This window comes from Bubalus kerabau, chromosome 16 (genome assembly GCF_029407905.1).
Source record: "Bubalus kerabau isolate K-KA32 ecotype Philippines breed swamp buffalo chromosome 16, PCC_UOA_SB_1v2, whole genome shotgun sequence".
Lineage (NCBI taxonomy): Eukaryota > Metazoa > Chordata > Mammalia > Artiodactyla > Bovidae > Bubalus > Bubalus kerabau.
Window position 1 is genome coordinate 55350370 of NC_073639.1, and position 18340 is coordinate 55368709.

Below are 18340 nucleotides of genomic sequence, written 5' to 3' on the forward strand. Positions count from 1 at the left end.
TGGAACTAGAGTTGGTGACCTCACAGCACTGTGAATGTAATCAAGCCCACTGAATTTTTCACTTTATAATGGTTACTTTTATGTTGTATGAATTTCACCTCAATAAAAAAACCCATTTGGGAACTGAAAAAGATATGTCTTTATTGGGCTCTTACTGTATGCTCAGCAGTCTGTATGCACACTTTCACTGAGTCTCTGAGTCCTGTGAGATGAGAATTTCCGTGTCACTGGTGAGGAACTGGCTCAGAGATGTTAAGCAACACACCCAGGGTCACCCAATGGAAAGCAGGGGACCTGGATTTGAGGCTAGGTCTCAGGCCAGATCTTCAGGTCACCACAGCCGCGCCCTGTGGTCTTTCCTGCCTTCCTGCCCTCCAGCCAGGAACGTCCCTGCGGGCACTTCCCTGATGGGGCCCCGGGTGGGGCGCAGGGCTGGATGTGATACAAAGGCCCTGGGGCAGTTCACTGCTTGCCTCGTGGCTGTACTGTGCCCCTGGCCCCCTACCCCCACTCCACCACAGAAGCAGGAACTTTCCAACACAGAGCCAGGCTGTGAATCAGCGCGACTCACTCTGGAGAGTTCGTGGGGCCTCCAGGGCTGTTTTCAGTTTCCGTCGAGTTTCTCACTCTGACTCAGTGTTGGCCCCCGCCTCCCTGCCCCAGCGACCTGGGCTTCTGAACACCTGCGGTACATCACAAAGAGCCGGCTTTGAGGCTGCCCTTTGCTGGGTGCTCGGGCCTCAGTTTTCTCATCTGTGTAGTGGGGGCAGTGAGGGAGGTGTTTGGGGTGTTTACTGGCATCAAACAGTGGATCCCAGGGGCCGCATGTACCCAGGGTGTGCGTGGAGGGTTTTGGTGTGGACATGAAGGGCTGAAAGCTAGGAGCTCCTTGTGGGCACTCAACGCAGGGGAAGCCCATGCCCCGTACCCGCTCCACATCTGTCCTCGGAGGGCTGTGTGTGTCCAGGGCGTTCTGTTCTCTATAACAGGCCAAGCCCAGTCAAGGAATGGTGGCCATGGCAGCCTACGTCTCCCACTGGGTCCTGCTGCAGAGGCTGGGTGAGGGGGCTCTGTGCTCCAGGTATTGTCATCATGACCAGGCTGGGGGCCTGAGCCTGGGTGTCCTAGGTTCTGGGGTGGCTGGGCCTGGGTCCCTGGGGTGGCGGGCTGGTGAACCCTGATGGTGAGTTTGCCCCGAGCCCCTGCTGTGTGCTGGCTGTGTATTTCCACTCAAAGTAACCCTTGGCATCACACCCCACCTCCCCCAATTTTACAGATGGGGAAACCAAGGCTCAGAGAAGCCAAGTGATGGCGTCAGGCTTAACAACATGGTAGAGCTGGCATTTGTGCCTGAGCCAGCCTGGCTTTAGTTCCCCTGCTTATCGCCTCCCTCTTGTAAAAGCACAGGAAGCAGTCTCAGAGTTTAAGCAACAGGCCTGGTCACCTAGCTCAAACTTGGTGCGGCTGGGATTGGGTCCAGGTCTCTGGCCGGATCCTGGGCTGCCAGGACTCTGTGTGTGGACTCGCTTGCCAGGCATCTCCGTCCCCTTCTGTGCAGGAAGGGCTGGTCACCCTGGTGTGCAGGTCGTGGACGCCGGGGTGGGTCAGAGGCTGGTGTTGGGGAGGGGAGGGGTTACCCATGGAGACAAGAGCTTTTGCCAGTGTGATGTGTGTGGAGGGGATGGGGGTGGGGGAGGGGGAATGGAGAGCTCCAGAGGTCCTGATCTCCCTCCCCGTACCGGTCAGTGGGGACCACCCCTCCCTCCCCGCCGCCCCCTACCCCCCACCCCCGCCGGGGTCGCTGGACTCTTTGGAATATTCCCTGGGCCCCCCGGGTGACAAATCTCTTTCACCATCTCTTGACCCAGACAATTAATTGCTTCTGGCGATCCATGCATGGTTCCATGACCCCCCTGCTCTCCCACCCGCTGCCCTCAAGACCCCACACCCCCCACCTCCCCCCCTGCCCTGCAGCCGCTAATGGCCCAGACCCTGCTCCGGGGCTTGGGTTTGGGGGGCTGGGCCTGGGAACGCTGCAGTGGTTTTCCCTTCTGGCTGACCATCAGGCAGCCTCTTCCCCAGGGAACCCTGTAGCTAGGAGGGTTCCTTCTACCCTGTAGGAACCCTAAAGGGCATTTGCCCTGTGTTCCTACAGGGTAGAAACTGAATTATTTTTACAGAGAGTCCAGGATGGGGCCTCTGAGGGACTTCCAGAGGCTTCTGGAAGTTTCCACCCCACGCAGTCCCTGGTGCCCCATTCCCAGAAAGCCCTCTCTCTTATCTCCCATCCCTCAGGGGACTCCCATGCAGAGGTGATGTGTGGTTAAAGTGGACACCCAGATGCAAATCTTAGCTGTGGGAACCCTGGGTACACTTTCTTGCCTCTCTGCCTCATTGCTCCCATCTGTAAAATGGGGGAGAGTCATGGTAACTCGTGCGTACGATGCTTGTAAGAATTAAACCAGTTAGTAAGCTAGAGGGCTTAGCATGGTGCCCACTCAGAGAAAGCCACAGGGGGTTCCAGGTGTCTGCCACTGGTGGTGCTGGTGATGGACAGACAGAGGGCATCTCTTGGGTCTCTGCAGGCATTGAAGCAAAGCTGCCCACCCCGCCCCACCTCGGCCCCCACCCCGGCCTGGTCTGTGCTGCCTGCCTTGCCTTGACCTGGGCTTGGCTGGGAACCAGGCTGCCAACACTGGGTGTGGCCCGAGCCCCCTCCCATCCCCCCTTCCTTCCAGAAATGGGTCGATATCCTGGCTCCTTCCTGGCGTCTAATTGCTCCTTTTGGCTGCTGTCTCCGCAGATGGCCCCACACCCTGTAGTGAGAAGATGGGCGGGAGGTTTCTGAAAAGTGTGTTCCGAGGTCAAATTGAGGGTGGAGGGGGTGGAGGATGGGGTGGCCAAGGGCAGTCCCCTGGGTGCCCATCTCTCTGCCCCTCACTGGCTGTGCCAGCTCGGGCGGGTGGCTGAACTATTTTGGGTCTCGGGTTGCCCATCTGTGAAATGGGGTCAGGATAGATGGCCCAGAACCTGGCATACCATGAGCGCACTTACAGGAGGGGACTATTATTATTGCTGTGCTTGTTTCACTTGCAATCGGTGCAGGTCTCTAGGGAGCCCAGATGGGTGATTTGGAGGCTGGGGCACTCAAGGGCAGGGCTTAGGGCTCCTCTTCCTCCTTCTTCTGACTGTGTGCCTCCCTGGGATGGCCCTCGAGCCCCATGGAGTGGGGCAGTGCCCCCCATGGTTAGGGGGGCTGTGTCCCCTTTGGGCGGGGCCATGCATCCCCTTCTGTTGGGCCACAGCCCCTCCTCCCCACTTTGTCTTCCCCCAGGTCCTGTCCACTCAACATCCCTGCTGGCCGTGGCTGCACCGCCGCCCCACCCCCCGCCCCTCAGCTGTCGCTGACTGCCGTGGTCTGGTGGGGAATAGGAGACCTGGGTGAACTCTTGGTGACTGCCTCTCCGCAGTTTCAAGGAGCGCCAGCCTCAGCTGTCACTTGAGAAGGAAAATAAAATACCCCAGTGGCTTCTAAATGGAAGGGGCCGCCTCCTTCTCGCTCTGGCTGTCTGGCCTGCTTACCACTGCAGTGACCGGGAAGGGCGACACCTGGCCCCAGGGGGACAGGGGAGACTTCCCTGTTCATCTAGTGTGAAGAGATGTGCCCGGCAGGCCCAGGAGGTTCTGGGAGGGGTGTTAGGAACCCCCCTAACCCCCTGCCACCCTCTATTGCCTCAGGGCCCTGGCCTGCTCCTGCCCTGGGCGCCTGGGTCACACTGCACCTGAAGTCCCCAAATTCAGCCTGCAGGGACAGCTTCCAGAAGTTATGCCTGCCCCTTGGGGGCAGTGTCGGGATCTGCAGGGTCCTGTTTAGGGCCTCTGTAGAGCACGTTTTGTGACTGGCTCATCTTGGCCTAGCAAGTTCACACTGCCACGTGGAGGCTGAAGTGGGAGTCACTTCCCTTTCCTCAAAGTAGCAGGCATTGCAGTTGTCCCCAAGCCCTGGGTGATTTTTGTGGAACATGATCTGTGCTACTGAAGGAGTTTGAGGTGGGAAGGCAGGGGCTGCCAGGGACGAGGGAGCCTGGTGGGCTTCCATCTATGGAGTCGCACACGGTCGGACACGACTGAAGCGACTTAGCAGCAGCAGCAGCAGCTGGTGAAGGAGCGTCTTTTCTCCAAGGCTGACTCGGAGAGGGACCTAGTTCAGGCCCCGAGGGTCCTGGCTGGGGACCTTGTCCCAGCCCCTAAGCTTATTGGCCGAGTGATTGAACTTGACCTGTGCCCACTGAGGATATTGAGATGAAATGACAGGGACTATGGGTAGAGCATCTTCTCTCTGAGGGGCGGTACTGAGGGTCCTGGGCTGGATGGGCAGAGCCTGGGCGGTGAACCTGCCCTGGGAGGAGGTGATGACTGGGCGGGACTACAGCGGTTAGTTGTGGCTCCTGCTTCTGGTTGGGCGCTGGCTTCTGGCCTCTGCACTGATTGGGGGAGAATCGTGGAGCACCCGCCCACTGGGCGGACCACTGAGGTGAATGGCAGCCTGGCTGTGCAATCCCTTCTTGGAGCCTCAGTCTGTCCATCAGGGAGATGGGCAGCAGCAGCTCCGGAGGTTACTACTGCCCTTAGACTGAGGGTCTGAAAACCCAGAGGAGAGTACCAGTAACAGTAACAGCACTCAATTCCATGTGTGCAGTTAAGGCCGCCTGGGCACCTGTCCTGACTTCTCTCACCAGCCATATGAGCCTGGGGCAAATGACTCAATCTCCCCAAGTCTCAGATTCCTCATCTGTAAAATGGGGATAATAAATAACCTACCTGAGGGACTTCCCTGGTGGGCCAGTGGTTAAGAATCTGCCTTCCAATGCAGGGACGCGGGTTTGATCCCTGCTTGGGGAACTAGATCCCACCCACATGCCACAACTAAGACCTCGTGCAGCCAAATAAATTTAATGAAAGGGCTTGTTGAGGTCTACACTGTGCCCTGTTCCAAGAGGCTGAGCTGTATTGACTCATTTAATCATCGCAGCAACCCTCTGAGGGGACTCTGTTACCACCCCTCTGTTTACACACAGGGGGAGGGGGAGACAGAGGCACAGGGAATAAAGTGACTTGGGTGCCCAGTGCGGTGGTGGCCGACCTTAACTTCTCCTGTCACTGCTTGCCTGTAGGCTTCAGGCACTGCAAGGGATCCTTCAACATCTGGAAAGTGTGCCCCCGGGGGGCCCTGCCGAGGGTGCAGCCCGCATGGCTGGAGGCCCGGAGGAGGCAGGGCTGGGAGAGAGGATTTGTTCTGAGCCCTGGCTTGGGCAATCGCTTTTAGCAACTTGCCCAAGGGACAGGTGGAGGCAAAGGCCAGGTGTTGCCAGGGCCTCAGGGGGCCCGCAGAGTCAGGGCCTTGTCCCTGGGTGGCCTGGGGAGAAAGGCCTGGAGGTACTGAGGCTCAGCTACCAAGCACTTAACTGGTATTGAGGCTGGAGCCCTGAGGTTCTGACTTGAGGAGAGACGCCTGTGCCGGGAGATGCTGGGCTTGGGGAAGAGGACACCGCCTCCATGGAGCCCTCAGGGATTGACCTGGAGGTGTCTCCCTGGCCCTGCCTCACACCATTCTATTTGGTGATGTGACAGTTCAGAATGTGCTACTCCCCTCCTGTGGCCTCATTGGAAATAGTGATAAAACCCTCACCTCCCGGGACACGCTCGCTGTCTTCCCGTTTTCCTCCTCACCTGCCATCGCTCCTGTCATTCACTGCAGGCTTGCCCTGGTTTGGGCTTTACTTGTGGCTCAGCTGCAATGCAGGAGACCCCGGTTCATTCCCTGGATTGGGAAGAGCCCCTGGAGAAGGGAAAGGCTACACACTCTAGTGTTTTGGCCTGAGAATTCCATGGACTGTATAGTTGATGGGGTCGCAAAGAGTTGGACATAACTGAGCGACTTTCACTTTCACCCTGGTTTATGTCTGTTACTTCAGTCACTGCCTTTTGATGTTATCTTGCTCTTTTCTTTTTTTTCTTTTAAAGTTTTGGTTGTGCCTTGGGGATTCCCAGGTGGTGCTAGTGGTAAGAACCCCCCTGCCAATGCAGGAGACATAAGAGAAGAAGGTTTGATCCCCGGGTGGGGAAGAGTCCCTGGGGAAGGGCATGGCAACCCACTCCAGTATTCTTGCCTGGAGAATCCTATGGACAGAGGAGCCTGGTGGGCTACAGCCCATAGGGTTGCACAGAGTCTGACACGGCTGAAGCAACCTAGCATGTGTGCATGAGCGCATGAATACGTGTGTGTGTGTGTGACTGAGGATGGGCATGAACAGCTGAGTGTGCGAGCACAGGTGTGACTGAGACCTTGAATGAGGGGGTCTGCTCCTTGACTGGAGTCCCTTGCACAGGGGTCAGAGCTGCCTGCCTCCTAGGATGCCTAGGGCAGGGGGACCTTTCCAGGCCCAGGGAGGTCCCAGTGGGTGTGGCTCTGGTGGGAAGTTCCCACAGCTTGGGGTCAACCTGGGGGCCGGAGCAGCCATCTCCCACCTCGTGCTCCTCCTATTCACACCCAAGGAAGGTCTTACTGCACTGCACACCCCTCTGCCCATCCCCCACCCAGTGACCTGGCTCCCGTGGCCTAAAGAGCTCGGATCTGGATTGGAATCCTGGCTCCTTCCCTTCCTAGTGGGATGACCTTGGGTGAGTTACCCCCACCCTCAGCATCAACTTCCTGGGCTGAAAACAGAGGCCACCCCCACCTCCCAGGATGGTTGTGGAACTTATATGGGGTAACAGGGAAGCAGCTGGAACCCAGAAAGGCTACAGGAAGTGTATGTGGTTCTCCTGCCCTCCCCAACCCAGAGCCGTCTCCAGGCCAGGAGGCTGTGGGAGCCCAGCATGGTCACCAGGGCTCCTCTTTCATCCCTCGTCTGTGTGGATGCTACTTGCAAAATATTCTCCATCCTGTCCATTTGTCCCACTTCCATCTCCACCCATCCTCCACTCCTGAGCCCGAAAAACACACTCTCCAAATTCCAATGGGACCAGTCCCTTTCTGCATGCAGAACCCTCCGAAGGGTCTGCATGATCAGCTCTGTCTCTTCAGCATTCGCACACACTCTGCTCAGACTTCTGCGCTGGGATCAGCTGTTCTCTGCCTGCGCCCCCCATCTTCTCGTGTTGCCAACCCATCTCCTCCCCACCCCGATTCGGGCCAAGCACACCTTCCTCCTTGGGGCTCGGCGTGGCTTTTCCTGGAAAGTCCCCAAATTCTTCAGGCTGGGAACTGCTCTCTGGACCTGCATGTTGCCAGCATTGCTGAAAGAACTCTGTCTGTTCTCCCGGGGCTTGTGACCCTGGGGCTGGCCCAAGCCAGTCTTGATCCCACACCATCAGAGGATTCCATTTGGGGACTGGCTTGGAGCTGGGAGAATGTGGGAAGCAGGTGGGATCTGATCTCCAAGCTGCCCTTCCAAGGTGGTTCCTGGGGAGAGCGCTCACCCACCTGACCCTGCCTGAGCCCTTCATATTATCTGCTGCAGGGGACTGGCCATGGAGGCTCCCGGGAGCCCGGGGCTGGGAAGGCTATGGAGACACACCTGGTCTCCCTACTTCCAGCCTTCCTGCTGGGCCTTGACAAGTACTTAGCCTGGAGGCATCATAGTGGAAAAAAAAACCAAAAAACTTAAAAGAATAGGAGAGAAGGGGCAGGATCCTCCCCCTTGAGCCACTGGCGGCTGCGGCCCCTTTTAGGACTTCTGAGTCTTGGAGCTTAGCTGCCAGCCCCTGCATCGGGGTAATGTAATGTCCAGCAGGAGCTGAGCCCAAGTTGGCTCTGCAAGCACTTCATCTCCACGGTGTCCCTGAAAGGTCAGTGTTTTTATCTTTCGTCTTACCCATTTTATTTTTTAATTAAAAAAGAATTTGTTTTGGCTGCACTGCATGGTTAGCAGGATCTCAGTTCCTCGACCAGGGATCAGACCTGGCCCCTCGGCAGTGAAAGTTCAGAGTCCTGACCACTGGACCGCCAGGAAATTAAATTCCCTCGTCCCCATTTTAGAGAGGAAGAAACTGAGGCTCAGAGAGTTGAAGCTACCTGTCCCAGGGTGCACACAGCTAAGAGGGGCAGAGCCCAGATTTGAACCCAGGGAGCTTGGTTCTGGAGCCTGAGCCCCACATGCAGTGGTCTTGTGAGCGCCGGTAGCCTCAGCTCCGCTCGCCTCTGATGCAGAGGAGGTTCCCTGAAGGTGCAGCCAAGGCAGAGATGTTTGTGAATGGACGGGTCTTAGAGATGGCTTTGGAGAGTAGGCCCGTCTTCTGGATGGGAAAACTGAGGTCAGAGAGAACTGAGGGCTTGCCCAAGGTCACAGCCGTTAGTAGAAGAACTGGGACCACAGCCAGGTTTTTGATCTCTGTCCAGTGGTCTGCCTATTACAGTTTGTTTGAAGTGTGTTGCCTGCTCAGTTGTCTCTGACTCTTTGCGACCCCATGGACTGAAGCCCGTCAGACTCCTCTGTCCATGGAATTCTCCAAGCTAGAATACTGAATTGGTTGCCATTCCCTTCTCCAGGGGAATCTTCCTGACCCAGGGATTGAACATGGGTCTCCTGCCTTGCAGGCAAGATTCTTTACCATCTGAGACACCAGGGAAGCCCACTGTTCACTTGTTCTTTTTGTGTGTGTGCAGAGGCTAACACAGTAAAGAATGCATAAACACCTGGGTGCAGATTAATGAATAATTGTTAAGGAGGTGATCAGTGTTCTAATTTTTGTGGGAAACATTTTTTTGTTGTTCTAGGGTGACTGCCTCTGTAGATCTCTTGTGAAAGTGGAGTCTTGCCTTTCCCAGAATCCTCTAAATGGAATCCTGATGCAAGCTTAGTATCTGACATTCTTCCATGTGGTTGTGTCTGTAGTTTGTTCGAATTTATTGTAGAGTAGTAGTCCATGGTATAGATGTACCGCTGTTTGTTTATCCCTTTGTCTATGGATGGATATATTGTTTACAGTTTTTTTTGTGTGTGTGATGATGAATAAAGCTGTTATGAACATTCACGTATTGGTACAACTCTGTGTGTGAGCATACGCTTTAATTTTTCTTGGGTAAACACCCAGCAGTGAAATTGCTGGGTCATATGGTCACCCAAATGTATGTTTAACTTCGTAAGAAACTGCCAAACTGTTTTCCTAAGTAGTTGCACCATTTTGCATTCTACTAGCAATGTCTGAGAATTCCAGTTGATCTGCATTCTTGCCAACACTTGGTATTGTCTGTCTTATTTTGGCCATCCAGATGTATGTGTAGGGTGTCTCTTGTTCTTATTTTTAAAAATATTTATTTGTTTGGCTGTGCCAGGTCTTAGTTGCAACAAATGGGATCTGTTAGTTTTGGCATGTGGGGTCTAGTTCCCCAACCAGGGGTTGAACCCTGGGCCCCCTGCATTGGGAGTGGGGAGTCTTAGCCATTGGACCACCAGGGAAGTCCCTGGTCTCTTGTTTTTAGTTTGCACTTTCCTGCTGACTAATGATATTGAGCATCTTTTCGTGTGCTCGTCGGTCATTTCTATATCCACTTTTGCAAAGTGCTATCAAGTCTTTTTGCTCATTTTTCTATTGGGTTGACTGGTTCTTATTTATTTGTGAGTGTGCTTTTATCGGAGAAGGCGATGGCACCCCACTCCAGTCCTCTTGCCTGGAAAATCCCATGGACGGAGGAGCCTGGTAGGCTGCAGTCCATGGGGTTGCGAAGAGTCAGACACGACTGAGCGACTTCACTTTCACTTTTCACTTTCATGCATTGGAGAAGGAAATGGCAACCCACTCCAGTGTTCTTGCCTGGAGAATCCCAGGGACGGCAGGGCCTGGTGGGCTGCCGTCTATGGGGTCACACAGAGTCGGACACGATTGAAGCGACTTAGCAGCAGCAGTAGCAGCAGCAGTGCTTTTTATATCCTGGACGCTTGTTTATATTGTGGGGCTTTGACTTTGAAGGGTGACTCAGGAATTCTTGAATGAGAGTAGTAGGCCCACCCCTCTTCAGGTGTCCCTTACTGACTTTTTATGGGGTCTCCTGGGAAGTTAATGGGGGATGCTCATGGCAGCACTGTAATCCACCACTGCTGGTCCAACACTGTTGGACCCCCAACACAGGCCCGGGGTCCCTGGGCGGGCTTTGCTGGGGTGTGGGCTGCCTTTGTAACCACACAGTTTGGATTAGAATCCCAGCTCCATGACTTCCTAGTTGTGGATCCTGGGACTTGAGACTTTGATTCTCTGAACCCCAGTTTCCCTCTCTGTCAAATGAGCTAGCAGTACCGCCTCATAGAGTTGTCATGGAGAAATACTTGGCCCCAGGCCCAGGCCAGGGCCTTGCCATCTACCTGCACTTTGATGTGGTCATGCCCTGGGCCATGCGTGGAGGCTGGGATCCTTGTTAACAAGACCCGCATGTTCCCCTGCAGGTCCCCGGGAGTCTCTGAGGAATCGGAGTTGCTGGCGGCTTTTTCTGGTAGGTTCCTGTTTGTCCCCACTTGCTGTCTCCAGCATATTGCTGGGACCTCCTCGGGGTGGTGGGTCGAAAGTTGCTGGGTTGCCATATTCTACTGGTGGATGGGTGTGGTGGTGGGGGGCGCTCCGTGTGGCTTCATGGGGTGTGGAATGGGCAGCACCATTGCCCACTGTGAAGGCTGTGGGGTCCTCCAGGATAGAATATTTTCTAACTGGAGGCAGTGCTGTTCAAACAGGGCCTCGGAGAAGGAGCTGCCCCGACAGTGCAGCTGTAGGTCTATGCATTTCTCCAACTCTGGGGTTCACGGGCCCATGGCTTCTGTGCCCTGATGGTGGGCTGCAGGCTCAAGAGACGGTGGGGCCAATGTGCAGGCTCAGAGGGGGCGGGGCCTGTGTGCAGACTCAGTGGGCGGGGCCAATGTGCAGGCTCAGAGGGGGCGGGGCCAATGTGCAGGCACAACGAGGGTAGGGCCAGTGTGCAGGCCCTTGAGTTGGGATGTTGGATGTTGGAGGAGGGTGCGGGGCTGGGCACCGGTGCGCCACTGTGGTCACTGTGCCCAGTGGGAGAAGTGACCTGGGTCCCAGTTTCGGCCCCTTTCATGCTGAGCGCCCAGGGCAGGTCACTCACCTCCCTGTGTCTCCATCTCCCGTTCCATAAACCAGGGGTAATGAGCAGTCCCCAGCGGGGGTCGCTGCAATGATTCAATGGGCTGCTGTGGGACAGCATCTGGCCCAGAGGAGGTGCTCAAAAGTCCATCACCATTTAGGGCTTTTCGTGTGACCCCATTCAGTCACCCTCATGGTGATGCTGCAAAACGGACTGTTATTCTCATTTTAACAAATGAGGAAAGGGAGGCATGCATAGATCACCTGTTCCATGTCTCAGCTGGAAGCAAAGAGCTGGCTGAGACTAATTCTTTGACCCTCCCAGGGAACTCAGTGGATTCTTCCTCAACGCACCCATTTCAGAGCCGTTTCACTGGGCAGACTGAGGCCCGTGTTGGGCATGTCTGTGCCCACTGCCCTTTCTGCCTCCACCACCCACCTGGTACCTCTGAAGGCAGGGGTCTCTCCAGAGAGCTTGTCCCCCAGAGGGACTGGAGGGGGGCCATAGGGGGCACTGGCAAAGTTTGGGGTGTCAGGGGAAAGAGAAGGCAGACCAGAGGTGGGTCAGCGGGCTGGGCACAGGCTTGTTTTTTCTTTGGCTGTGCAGTGCAATTTGTTGGATCTTAGTTCTCTGACCAGGGATTGAACCCAGGCCCCTGGCAGTGAAAAGCACCAAAGTCCTAACCACTACCACCAGGGAAATCCAAGCACAGGCTTGGAGGAGGGGATTCAGGTACTGGCCTGGCTAGCCAGAGAGGGAGGTATCTTTTCTGTTTTTTTTTTTTTTTTTTTTAACCAGGGGAGGCAAGTTGTCCTGAGCAGGGACCCCAGAGCCTGACTGCCTGAGTGCATATTGCCCTTTGCCACTTATCATCTCTGTGACTTTGGGCAAGGCCCCGAGCCACCTCATACTTCAGTTTCTGCATCTGTAGAAGGGGGATGGAATCAAATGCCTCTGTAGAACTGGTGATGAACAGATCGTTGCTAAGATCTTGGTGCTTTGTATTTTTGTTGAAGCAGTCAGGTGCCCTAGCAGAGGAGGGGGCTGAATCTGCAGGTCCCCCCACTGTGTGTTGTCCTTGGCTCCCAGGACAGGGGGCTGCCAGCTGTCCCTGGCCTGGGAGAGGCAGTCATGACCCCCGGAGACCCCTATGGGTGTGATGAGGAAATGCCACTTCCTCCCCTTCCCCAACCCCCAGCTTTTCCAGAGAGTCAGCAATTTTGGGGAAGAAGCAGAGACACATCCTGGAGGGTACATGGGGTGCCCACCCAATCCGTGCCAGTGAGGAAGGGCTGGTCAGTGGGTGCGGCTGCTGGGGAGCAGGCACTGGGCCCTTGCAGATGTCAGCTTGGCCCCTTCCCAGCTCTGTGCCACTGACTGGGATTGGTGTTCGGCCACTGGGGCTTGGGACATAGGGCATGGGCTGTCGCAGGCACCAGTTCTCAGCAAGCAGGAAGCACTCACTTAGTACCCCCAGCATTTTTCTTTTTTTTAATATTTTCTTGGCCACATGCTCAGGATGTGGGATCTTAGTTCCTTGACTGCAGACTGAATTCGCGCCCCCTGCGTTGGAAGTGCGGAGTCTTAACCACTGGCCACCAGGAAAGTCCCTCCAGCATCTTTCTTTACCTCTTAGTGATGAAGCTGTTCTTCCAGGACTGGAGAAGGTTGTCAGCCAGGCCTGGCTCCAGGGAGGGTTGGAGGAGGCTCTGAAGAGCCCCCATTCTGGCCCTCGGTGTTCATGATGGGGTCAAGATCTGTTACTTTCTCCTCTGGCTGCTAAGTACCGGTCACTGCTGTTCCGCCATCAGGGCCACACTGGTGCAGTTGGGACTGGGGCAGTGTTCTGGGAGGGACAGTGGGGGTGTGGTCACTTATGCAGCCCCATTCTGCAGGGGAGCAAACTGAGGCCGAGAGATGGGAAAAGGTCTCTCTCAGGCTAAAACACTGAGAGGCAGATTGAGGGTGAGTTTTGGTTGTCTCGTCTGTGATATCCAGCCCTGGACTGGCATCCTGAGTCTCTGGGGTGGTTTTGCAGTGGGTGGACCTCCTGCAGTGCATGCGTGCTAAATCACGTCCAACTCTTTGCAACTCCCTGGACTGTAGCCCGCCAGGCTCCTCTGTCTATGGGATTTTCCAGACAAGAATACTGGAGTGGGTTGCCATGCCCTCCTCCAGGGGATCCTCTTGAGCCAGGGATCTCCTGCATTGGCAGGGCAGATTCTTTAGCACTAGTGCCACCTGGGAAGCCCCCTGCAGACCTGGGTGCAAGTCCCAGGAAGCGGTGACACTTTCGTGCCTTGGTTTCCTCATCTGACAAATGGGTGTCCTCCAAGGGTTGCTGAGGGCACTGCTGGGCGCTTCCTGGCTGCTGCTGGGAGATTTTATTCTTCTTCTGAATACATTCATTCATCAAACGATTCTTTCTAAAGCACCTACTGTGTGCCAGGCTCTGTTTTGGGGCTGGAGTTAGAGCTGGGAGTAAGACAGACAAGCCTCTTGTCCTCCTTAGACGAGACAGACAGTTCACAAGTCAGATACATCGTGTGTCCTTCAGTGGCGAAGGACTAGGGTGAAGAACCAACAGGAAGGGTGGGTGTCTGGGGTGTGTACAAGTGGTCTGGGGGTTGCAGTTTCAAATGGGGGGCAGTCAGAGTGGCCTCCCTGAGAAGGTGGCATTTGAGCAAAGACCTGCAAGAGGTCTTTGGAGGAAGGGCGCAGGTCTCTAGAGGAAGGGTGACCCAGGCAGAGGGAACCGCCTGTGCAAAGGCCCTGAGGCTATATGGAATGGACCTCCTGGTTTGCAGGAGTCTGTATGAGTCACCTGGTTGGGGTTTTCTTGAGCCAGGCCTCACTCCTTTGTTCCTGAGCCTTTGGGGCTCTCCAGTAGGCAGGAGGGAGGGACAGCCTTGGAGGCTGTCTGCTTCCTGAGCCGGGCCTTTGGTCCCACAGCAGAAGTAGGTTTCATCTTGGAGGCAGGGAGCATGGGCGACACTGGTGGTCCCCACAGAGGTGATCAGCCCAGCCGGGCTTTCTGCCTGCCTTCTTGATGCCTTTGAAGTTAGAAGGCAGGTGGCCTTGCCTGGGGTGTTTTTCCCTCCTCTCCTCCTCTGCCTCTCTGTCCTCCATCAATCCCCATCGAAGGCCTAATGGAGAGCCTTCCTCCTGTGGCTGAGTTATCAGCTTGTCACGCCAGTGGCCCACCCGAGGACGATAAAAGGGCTTTTTGTGTGCAAGCACTTAGCTTCCTCCTCTGGGGCGATCCATCACGTGTGAGGGAGGCGGGAGGCAGACAGCGGGGAGGGAGAGAGGAGGTCCCTCCCCCTGCTGAGGAAGCCAGTGCTCCCGGGAGCCCCCCTGGCAGGACCCAAGTGGCTCCTCAGCCCAGAGATGAGTCCTGTCTGGGGACAGGTGGGGCCAGCTGGGAGGGAGGGCCCCAGGGGGCATGGAGGCTGGGTGGATGATCTAGGCTCCCCTCCCATGCCCAGGAGCTCCCAGTTGGCAGCTCAGGGGCCTTCTGAGACCCTCCTCACCCCACCATTGGGGGCTGGGGTGGGGGTTCTGGTGGGCTGGAGTCAGCTTCAGGGAAACAGGTATTTCTGAGAAAAAAAAACACAATAAGAGGCAGAAGGGAAGCTGTGTGTGGGTCAAGGGGGATGGAAGTCCTGAATGATCATGAAACAGCAGCTGCACTCTGCTTCAACACTCTGTTGTCCTTATGCCCATTCAACAGATGAGGAAACTGAGGCACCAGAGGTGATGTGTTAGAGGAGGTGGCATTTGGGCCCCTAAGCTAGGTATAGGTTTTGACCCTGCGGTAGGGAACTGCTTGAGTGCAGGGGTATAGGTGGGAAGGTGGGGTTTGGCTGAGCCTTGAGTCTCTCCCAGTGTGGTGCCTGGTAGTGTATACATGAAGGGTGAGGAGTCAAGTGTGGCTGGAGGCTGAAGGTGGGCGGGAGGGGAGCTTTCTGGGTCTCCTGGGGAGGAAGATCAGGACCAACCAACGCCCAGGCAGACAAATGGCCAATTGTATGTGGTGGGGGTTGGGGGAGGTTCAAGGGACTGGGACAGGCAGAATCACAACTGTCTGGACTCTGTTTGTCCCACCTGGGCAATGGGTTGATGGGCATGTCCCTAGCTGGGGGACCCTGGTCCCTCCATTGGGTGGAGGAGGAGAATGCATGGGTGGTTCTCTCTCCTTCCAGTTCAGGGTGCTCAGCCCTAGCCAGCTGTCCTTCCCCTGCCTTCCTTCCTTCCCCTTCCCCTCCTCTCTCCATCCCTCACTGCTCCCTGCTCCTCCTCCCTTTTCCTTCCCCTCCCCTTCCCACAGCCCCCCTCCTTCTCTCCACAGGCTACCCTCAAATGACAGCAATTAATGGTGCCTCTGATGGTGGCTGGGAGGACGAGGCTGACAGTTGAGCGTGTCTGCCTGCGGCTGGCCCTCTAATCGGGCCCGGGGGACGCCCCTCCTGCCCGGGCTCCCAGGCGCTGCCTGCCCGCTCCATCACTCACAGGGCAGCAGGAGCCGCCCTCAGACAGGCACACGGGAGGCCGGCACAGCATCTGCACCTCAGTTCCCGAAGCCCCCTCCCTGTCGTCCTTTTTTCCCATCATCCTTTTTCCTACATAAATGAGTGGGCTCCAGGGTCACCCTGTCCTGCCCCAGTTAGTATATTCATGATGGCCTGACTGCCAAGGCATCCTTCTCTACCAGGAGGTCCTCTCCACCAGCCAGCTCCTGTCCCCAGATGACCTCTCAGGGTGTACCACACCGCCCTCAGGGCAAGCTCCTCCCCACATGACCTTCATCCTTTTGTGTCCATTCTCCTGGGAGGATTGAGTTGGGTGGAGTCAAGGAGACTTGTCCTGTCCTGGAAAGCAGACATCCATTAAATGCTGGAACCTTGGCAGTCTGGAGCTTCAGTGATGGGGGCAGCTACCTGGACCTGGAGTCTTGTCTGGCAGTGAAGGGCTTTTGTGTGTCTGGGGGACAAGAATCCTGGCCAGCCCTGTCCACAGTGGGCAGGGTCCTTGTTTGTTCATTATTTTGCAGTAGCAGTAATGAGGCCCCTGCTGTATGCCCGGGCCTGCAGACGTACTTCACCTTGGTGCGTTTTACTCCGCAATAACTCTCCAACGATCATGCTATTTATAACCCTGCTTCGGTAGATGGGGAACCTGACAGATAGAGAGGCAAAAGTGATTTTCCCTAAATGACTCAGGAAGGAAGGGATAAATCTGGGATTCAACCCTGATCTGCCTTGTCCAGGGCTTGTAAATCAGGGCCTTTGGGGAAACTTGAGAGACAGTAAAGGAACCAGCAGACCTGAGCTGGAAATGAGAATATAGTCCCTGGGCATGGGGATTGGAGTTAGTGGTGTTAATATATGTATATATTTTTCTGTTACAGTTAAAAAGAAAAACAGCCTTATTGAGATGGAATTAACCTGTAAAAAGATACACCCATTTTAAGAGTTCAGTTCCATGAGTTTTGGCAAAATGTGAACATTCATATGACTACCACCATCAGGAGGGTTTCTATCACCCCCCAAAAATCTCCATCCCCCAGCACCCACTGATCTGCTGTCATAGAGGTTATAGACTCTTCTAGGTTTTTGTACTAAAATTATCTTGAAGTGTGTACTTTTTGGGGTTTGGCTTCTTTCACTGTTTTGAAGTTTTTGAGATTGATCTGTCATCGTGTACATATATGATTCCATTTGTTTATTCATTCATGAGTTGATAGACCTTTAGGTTGTATCCAGTTCTTGGCTATTAATGAATGAAGCTAGAAAGTCTTTAAGCCACTTTGCTTTTTCTTGCCTTATTGCATTGGCTGAGGCCACAGGGTAGCACTGACTAGCGGCAGTTGGCAGTTTTAGGGTTAGCTGGTTGTGGGTGTTGTCCTGAATACTCCCATTTGACAGATGAGGACACTGAGCCTCTGAGGGGTCAGGTGACTTATGGAAGGTCATCCGGTGAGAGTGGAGTGCTCTTTCTCCATCTCCAGGCTGGGAAGTACCAGCCCCATTGTTTTACCAGTGTGCTTGCTGATCCAGAGGGTCACCTCAGAAATCAGTGGCTGGGCGGGGGTGCCTAGAATCACCCTTCTTTCCCCTTGGGTTTCCTCTGCCCAGGGAGATGAGGGTATAAAGGGCATTCTGTACCTTCTGCCTTTTGGGTCACACACTGTCTGTGGGCACCCAGCACTGCTGAGTGAATGTCAACCTTTGTCTTTCAGTCACAGAGACCTTCTGGGGAGCTATTTTGGGGTGAGGAAGCCCAGGAAAGGGGGGAGGGGAGACAGAGTAGAGGGTCCCCTCCTTCCTTGCCCAAGGAGTGTGAGCTAAGATGACTTTTCGGGGAAGGAGGCCTGTAAATTAAATAAGCAATCCCGTAAATAAATAAGTAATGAAATTAGTGGGGTGCCTAATTACATCAGATTCATAATTATGGATGGATGCCTGCCCGATAATTGTACTTGTTTTTAATCTTCGGCTCTGACATGTGTCTCCTTCCATCTGATAGGATTCCCTGCCCTCAGCCATGGGAGGAGGGAGGCCCTGCTTTTGGGGGCTCCTGGTGAGCCTAGGTGGTAGTGGGGCCCCCCAGACCCCACGGATCCAGGTATACTTGTCTTTTTCCTGCAGTCAGGTTTCTAAACCTTTTGAAATTGTAGCGAATGACAGCAGTAACAAGAACAGGGTTTATCGTAGCAATCATGCTCTACTTTACCTATTATAATTTAATTTTCCAGCCCTGCCTGAGAAGTAGAGATTGTTGTCATCTCTACTCTGCTGATGAAGAAATTGAGGAATAGAGAGGTTAAGTGACTTGCCTGAGGTCACACAACCAGTGAGATTTGAACCCAGACTGTCTTCCCCAGAGCCTGCATCCTTCTGGGTCTCCTCTCTTAGCCTCTAGGTCATCTTGTGTGGTACACACAGACCTGGAGAGCTGTCTCTGCTAGGCATGCACCCTCAGAGGGAGCTGCTAATTTAGGGGGGCTCAAGGCCTCAAGAGGTTTAAGTGCTGGAAAGATCAGGTCATGCCTTCCACAATTGCTATAAATCCAAACAGAAACCATTCTGAAACATGACACGTAAAATTATGTTTCCTGTAATGAGAAAGCAAGCCCATTTGCAGAAATTAAAATGACTTCTTTCTAGATCTTTCTTTTTGTGGCTTTGGTTTGTTGGCTCTTTGGGCACTCCTGGTCCTGCCTATGGTAGGTACTATGCTGAT

At 54.8% G+C, this 18340-nt stretch overlaps 1 protein-coding gene across 9 annotated transcripts in view; it reads left to right on the top strand.

Moving 5' to 3' along the window:
• The window catches only part of NCOR2 (nuclear receptor corepressor 2), a 239145-nt gene that overhangs the window by 23906 nt on the left and 196899 nt on the right, over positions 1–18340 (top strand). For 8 of the 9 annotated variants that reach the window (XM_055550325.1, XM_055550328.1, XM_055550331.1 and 5 more), the window contains exon 2: positions 10443–10489. The exons of the other annotated variant lie outside the window; for it this stretch is intronic. The gene's annotated coding sequence lies outside the window, so the exon portion shown is untranslated. The remainder of the gene's footprint in view (positions 1–10442; positions 10490–18340) is intronic. 9 annotated transcript variants of the gene reach the window in all.